Here is a 7,582-nt window from a genome sequence, read left to right on the forward strand (position 1 = left end):
AATTCTGGTTTTCTGGCTTCTCCAGGCCATGGCAAAGATTCACATGTGAGTTCTTTTCCAATTCGATGCTTGTCTAGAACGGGACACTTGCTGGCTGAAAGGCATTTTGGCATTCACTATAAGGACCTTCCTGACAAGTCAAGGCTATGCCTTGGACTGACTCTGCAGACAAGGAGTGGATCCTGAAAACACGTGGTTTTCTGCCTTCCCTGGGCCAGGGAAAAGATAAGTATATGACTCCTTTTCCAATTTGACGCCTGATTGGAGCAGGACACTTGCTGGCTAAAAAGGGATTCTGGCATTCACTTTAGTGCAGAGGTCCCCAAACTTTTGGACCCCAGGGACTGGTTCCGTGGACAGAGGTTTTTCCACGGACCGGAGGGGGTGTAGCTTTGTGTGCTGGCTGCATCCCACAGATGGGGCTTTGATTGTTGTGCCGACCGGTTGCTGGCATGCCACAGCCCAGTACTGGTCCATGGACCGGGGTTGGGGACCCCTACTTTAAAATCTAATCTAAAGTAGGGGTCCCCTACTTTAAAATCTAATCTATCCCTTTGATTAATTCCGCAGACGAGGAGCAGAGCCTGAAAACACATGATTTTCCAGCTTCCCCGGGCCAGGGCAAAGGTGAACATGTGACTGCTTTTTCCAATTTGACTCCTGTCTGATGTGGGACATTTACTGACTGAAAGGCATTTTGGCATTCATTTCAATGGGCCTGCTTTCAAGTCCAAGTTTTGCCTTGGATAGCTCTGCAGACAACGAGAGGATCCTGAAAACATGGTTTTCCAGCTTCCCCAGACCAGGGAAAAGATGAATATGTGACTCTTTGTGCAATTGGATGCTTGTCGGGAGCAGATCATCAAAAGACATGGTTTCCCACTTTCCTAGGACCAGGACAAAGATGAATATGTGACTCCTTTTTCCAATTGAATACCTGTTTAGAGTGGGACGGTCAGACCCTCAACTTTTCTATTCCCTTTTTTCCCGATTTTGCTGGGAGGGGGGAGGCTGTTCAGCCATGCTGTTGGGAGGGGGGAGGTTGGTCAGTGTTTCCTCTGCTTTGTTCCTCACCCCTTTGGTACCTTGGTGTGTGAACGGGAAAAGAATGTGCTCTGGGTCATCTGTCTTATCTCCACTCCGATGGGAGGAAATGAAACCCTGAGAACGGTGCCTGGGATCTGTGTTTATCACCTCGGTTCCCATAACAACTTCGCATCTGAGGATTGGATGAAATCAAACTGGATATTGGCTGTTGGGGTGGGGTTTTGAAAGGGATGTCTTAATGTAACCTTTCGTGTGGGAAAATGTTAGATCTTGCTTTGCTCTTCTGCTATCACTGACTCTCAATAAAAGTTCCTTTTGAAACAATGCCTGTTTCAAGAGTTCTGCTTTCTTGGGAGGACTAGCTGAGGCAGGCCTTACAGAGACACTTGGTGCTTGAAAGGGAGTTCGGCATTCATTTTAATGGACCTGCCTTCAAGTCCAAGACATGCCTTGGACTAACTCCACAGACAAAGAGCTGATCCTTGAAATACATGGTTTACTGCCTTCCCCGGGCCAGGTGAAAGATTAATATTTGCCTCTTTTTCCAATGTGATGCCTTTGTGCAGTGGGACCCTTGCTGGCTTAAAGGGATTTCGACATTCACTTTAATGGGCCTTCTTTCTAGTCCAAGATACCTTTATCAAGAAAGATCTGCCTATTCCAGGTCCTTTGGAAAGACTTGATAGGTGAATAAAAACGCAGAGTCCTTTTTGGCAAAGCCAAAATTGAGAAAATAGCAACAGATAACAAATGCCACTTCTGCAAAGAAGCTGAAGAAATAGTGGACCATCTGGTAAGCTCTTGCAAGAATGACTACAAGCAATACCATGACAAAATAACAACAATTATTTTGCAAGAAATATCACTGGCCTGCAAGTTAAAACTTATAGGACCAAAGGACCAAGAAAGTAGTATAAAATAAAGAAGCTAAAGTGCTCTGGGACTTTAAAATTCAAATCAACAGGCACATGTCACAGAACAGCCCAGATTTAACAACTGTTGTTAAGAAAGACAAAAAAGTCTGGATAGTGGATGTGGTAGCATCTGGAGACAGCAGAATAGAAAAGAAAGAACTGGAGAAGATCACAAAATACAAATACCTGCAAATAGAAATAGAACAACTATGGCAGAAGCAAGCAAAGGTAATCCCAACAGTAATAGGCACAGGTGCAATCCCAAAACAACTGGAGCACCACTTGAACACCATCGGCATTGACAAATTCACCATCAGTCAATTGCTTTACTCGGAACAGCTTCCATCCTGCGACGATATTTGTAACACATCAAACATCCACATCTGCCTATCCCAGGTCCTTGCTAAGGACTCAATAGGTAAACAAAAATGCCAAATCCAGTCTGAACCTTTGGCTGATTGTGTGATGAACCATAGATATTATTACTGTTACTGTTACTTCTTGTCCTTCCCTCTGGTGCTTTGGAGAATAGGTTGACCCCTCTTCTTTGTGGCAGCCCTTCAAATATTGGAACATTGCTATCATGTCATTTGTCAACCATTCATTGCATGTTTAGCCTCCAGACCCCTATCATCTTTGTTGCTCTTCTCTGCACTTTTTCTAGGGTCCCAACATCTTTTCTGAATCTTGGTGACTAGAATTAGACACAGTATTCCAAGCGTGGCCTCACTAGTGCAGCATAAAGGGGTATTAACATTTCACGTGATCTTGATACTATTCCTCTGTTGATGCAACCTAGGACTGGTGGCACAGTGGTTAGAGTGCAGTACTGCAGGCTACTTCTGCTGATTGCTGTCTGCCAGCAGTTCGGCAGTTCAATTCTGACCGGCTCAAGGTTGAGTCAGCCTTCCATCCTTCCGAGGTTGGTAAAATGAGGAGCCGAATTGTTGGGGGCCACAGACTGACTCTGTAAACTGCTTAGAGGGGGCTGTAAAGCACTGTGAAGCAGTATATAAGTTTAAGTGCTATTGCTATTGGCTTTTTTGATGGCTGCAGCACACGGCTGGCTTATATTTAAATGATTGTTTAGTATGACTTCTAAATCCCTCTCACAGTTTCTGCTGTTGAGCCAAGTACCACCTATTCTATATGTGTGCATTTGGTTTTTCTTGCACATCAATCAATAATCAATCAACCAATCAATTAATGTTTAATTTTTTAAATTATTTTATCAGTTTAAATAATTAATCAAGCCAAGAACGTCCGTGTTACATTTCAATGACTGTTTTGTAAATGGCTACTCTCTTTCCTTTAATGGCATTTGTCTTCAGTATGTCTTCACTGCCCCATTCAGCAGCACAATATCATCCCTGGATAAATTCCTCCCTGAGAACATGAGTTGTCTACTTTCTATTTGTTGGCCTTGCTACCACAGCTATACCTCTGCATAACTCTAACCTAAGTAAGGAATCTCAGGTGACGTGATAAACAGCCCAGTCAAGAGTCAAGGAGCTGCTGAAAGAAAGGAAAACCATCCTGGTAAATCACTATGTGGTTTATTGGCTTGTAGTTGCATGTTGTCTGAACCCAGCCATTGTGCTCCATAACTCTCAGTTTATGGCTAGGTTAGGCTATCTCGACCATTTGCAATTTATGCAATATTCCATGATTACATAAACAATGGCTTGGTCTGTGTGAACCAGCCGCTGTGTGTGATAAAGGACATGAGGAACTGCAGCTTCTGCAAATAGTGGAGCCCAAGGAGAGGCCCCCAGTGCCTCCTCTGCTCTGTCATTTGGGTGCTCCTTCCACCTTTGGGGGCTGCTGACCACCCTCCAAAAAGGAGTCCCAGATCCCTCTCCTATGCGCTACTTAGAGCCAGGTGCCGCCTGTTCTCCACCTGTGTGTTTGGTTTTTCCTGCCAACACCCAAAGAGCTCTGTAAACAGAAAGGGGAGTCCGGAGGCACTTTTGTTCAACTGAAATCATTAATGTACCCATGAATCATTAGGAAAATAATTCTTTTAAATTGAATTACCACTTTCAATTATTTTCCCCTTGTTTCTTGTTTCTTGCTTCCTTCTTTGTTCTTTTATTTCATTATCCCCAAAGTACCAGCTCATGTCATCACGTTAGAATTACACCCAGTCAGGCAGATGCTCTTAAGTAATTTTTTTCACTTAATCGTACATAGGATTTTTTCCTTTCCTCCTGGAAATGATTATAGTAAAAGAAATTGGAAACTGCCATGGTCCGGCAGCTGCTTTGCCCCAGAGGATTTTCAGAATTATAAAATTGGATGCAGTATTCCAAGGGTGGCATTACCAAGGCATTATAAAGTGGTAGTATCATGTTGAAGGAAAAGTCTTCATCCAAGCCGGGAATAAACAATATGGCGACTGCTTTAGAAAGAAGGTTGCAGTTTATTGAAGAGGAGAGCCAGACAGAAAGATGGCTCTGGAAGAAAAGAGAGAGAGCACATGTAGGGAGTGGGTTTTTATATCCTCTGGGGGTCTTGAGGTTGTTTCCTATTCCTGTTTGAGGCTTTGTATTTCCTGTGTCATGTACTTTGACCTGAATCTGACTGTGCTCCTTTGGCATCTGTGGGTTAATCCTATTACGTCCTGTCTTAGAGTTTGGGTGGGGTATGTAGACTTTAGGTGTCTTTGTCTTCCTAAGCTTCTAGCTGGAGGCCTCCAAACTTCCTGAATGGATTATTTACATCTGCATTTCTACAGAGCTGGTTTCTGCTTGGGGGAGGGAGACTTGGGGCTATTAAGAAACAAAAAACTGGGCATGCTTTTTTGCCTCTTTAAGATCCTTTGAGGAAATATAATATTCTGCCCTGTTGGCTTTTTTTGGCAGCTGCAGCACACAGCTGGCTTATGTTTAAATAATTGTCCATTAGGACTCCAACTGTCCAGCCAAATTTCAGACAGAAGAAAATAAAATAAAAGTTCCAGGACTTGAGCAAATGCATAGATATAGAATAGGCAGTACCTGGCTCAAACGTAGTAACTGTGAGAGAGATCTAGGTGTCCTACTAGACCTCACTTAAGTATGAGCCAGCAGTGTGCTGCAATTGCCAAAAAAGCCAATGCAGTTCTTAGGTTGCATCAACAGAAGGATAACATCAAGACAACAAGAAATAATAATACCACTTTATACCACACTAGTAAGGGCATACTTGAAATACTTTGCCCAGTTCTGGTCACTACGATACAGAAAAGATGTCAAGACCCTAGAAAGTGCGCGGAGAAGAGCAACAAAGATGATAAAGGGTTCTATGATGAACGGTTGAGGGAACCAGCTGTACCTAGTCTGTCAAAGAAAAGGATTGGGGGGGGGGGCATGATAGCTGTCTTCCAATACTTGAGGGGCTGAGCCAGAGAAGAGGGGATTGACTTATTCTCCAAAGAAATTTGCTGACCATGAGAACAATTAACCAGTGGAACAGCTTGCCTCCTGCAGTTATGGGTGCTCCATCACTGGAGATTTTCAAGAATAGACTGGACAGCCATTTGATCAGGATGGTATAAAGTGTCCTGCCATGGGCAGGAGGCTGGACTAGAAGACACCCCCACACACAGACTCTTCCAGCCTATGATTCTATGTTCTATGTTAGTCTGCCATTTCTCCACCTGGAAGTCAATTATTCTAAAATTAAGGGGAAAATTTAACATCAAAATTACAGAAGAGAATTAACTGAGATTATTTGGGTACAATAGATTCCTTTTTACTTCTACCAATCAGCAAAATCCATAGATGAATACAAGCAAAGAGACACTCCTTTCCTATCAGCTTTCTGACTGACTAATTACAGACCATCAAAACAAGCAACCAAAAAAGGAGTATTGTACATGAGAGCTGTGCAAATGCCTCAAAAGTCGAGTAATTTGCTTCTGATTCTCCACATAGTTCCAGCTGTTACAGAAGAGTTAACATACTTTGAGCATTCTGCACCAAGCCATTATTATTTCATAGATAAAGGCTTCTAAATCTTGCTATTATGAAGTTGCTGCCAAGCCCTCTTAAAAACCACTCCATTGCCAGTTGCCAGCAAATGGTTTATTCACAAAAGTGTAGCAGCAGCAGCAGCAGCAGCTCCAATTTGCTGTCATTCTTCCAATAAGTCTTCATTTTGGGCACATACCTGCTGCAGCTTTGTGCTAGCTATAACTACATCCCTTAATCTGCTTCTCTTCTGCAGTTCAGAGGCTTGGTCTGGGCAATGCCCAAAAGCTGAGAAAGGGAGCTTGAAAACAATTGGATTATAGAGGATGTCCCACTAGGCCCGTGTTCACCAGCAGCCTGGCAAAATAGCAGCTATGCCACCAAACACTGATTTATCTTTGGTTCCTTTTGCTTTAAATGGCCACTTTGTCAGTCACAGGTGGCAGAGAACTCGTGAAAAGAAATATTGCCTATTCTTCTGTCCTGGGAAAATATCCATTTCATATTCCATCTCACTACAGGAAGAAGTTGTCAGTTTATGCAAAACTTTAGGTCTAGCTGAATAGCAGTTACGTGTGGAAAAAACAAAATATTATCTTTTGCATGTTGAAATATGTTGGGCTGAACCAAGTGAGACCCCTGGGAACTCATAGCCCATCTGCCTGTATGATTAACACCAGGAAAGCTAGTAACATAGCATATAGTTGGAAGGAACCTTGGAAGTCTTCTAGTCCAGGGGTGTCAAACTGCCAGCCCACAGGCCGGTTTCATCATACCGGAGCCGCGCCCACCCCATTACCGGCAATGGCGAAAAAGCTCCGATACGTTGTGCGACGTCACATGACGTCGCGAGTTTGACATGTCTGTTCTAGTCTAACTTCCTGTTCCAGCAGTAAACCCTGCACCATTTCAGACAAATGGCTGTCCACCTCTTCTTGAAAACCTCCAGTGATGGAGCACCCACAGTGACGGAGCACCCACAGGACTGTGGGCCACAGGACTGTGACTGTTGGGACAGAAGGTGAATCTGCTGATCACAAAATAAGTCTCCAGCGATGGATGGAGCATCTCGGCCATGCTTGTTCTGCCCCATGGAAAAGAGCCCAGCTGACTTCTTAGGCTGGAAATCAAATCCTTCCCAAACATCTACTTCAGGAAGTGAGACTGTTGCTATGCCAACCACATCTGAGCGCTGCTAAAAAAACCAACCACCCCAACCCACAAATAGAGACCAAAGCGAAGCTAACGTTGCCGTGGAAGGAGTGGCAGAGAAAAAGAGGGCGGGGGCTTCCTCAGCAGGCTTTCAGCAGAGCTGGAACAGCACTGCTGGCACTAAAAAAAGAAGTCCTCATCACTAATTGATAAGTTTAAACTGCATCTGTGACGCTCCTCCTCACTGGCCATATTTTGAGCACTGATTTGAATAGTACAAATTTAGAATTGCTATTTTATTATTACATTTTATTTCTCGCGTGATTGGCCCCAACCAATTAGCCTGTGTCCTAATTGTTCCTATCACACCTGCGTTTTGGTCTCCTTTCCCACATTTAAAGGTTGCTCTTTTTGTTTCTGTGACGTTAGCTTTACTGCCTGCTGAAGTCCCCTTCACTCCCTCCCTTCTCTTAAAGGTGTTCTCCCCCGTATTCACTGTCTTCCCATGAGTTGCGT

Source organism: Protobothrops mucrosquamatus, unplaced genomic scaffold, assembly GCF_001527695.2.
Source record: "Protobothrops mucrosquamatus isolate PMUCROS unplaced genomic scaffold, P.Mucros_1.0 scaffold1263, whole genome shotgun sequence".
Lineage (NCBI taxonomy): Eukaryota > Metazoa > Chordata > Lepidosauria > Squamata > Viperidae > Protobothrops > Protobothrops mucrosquamatus.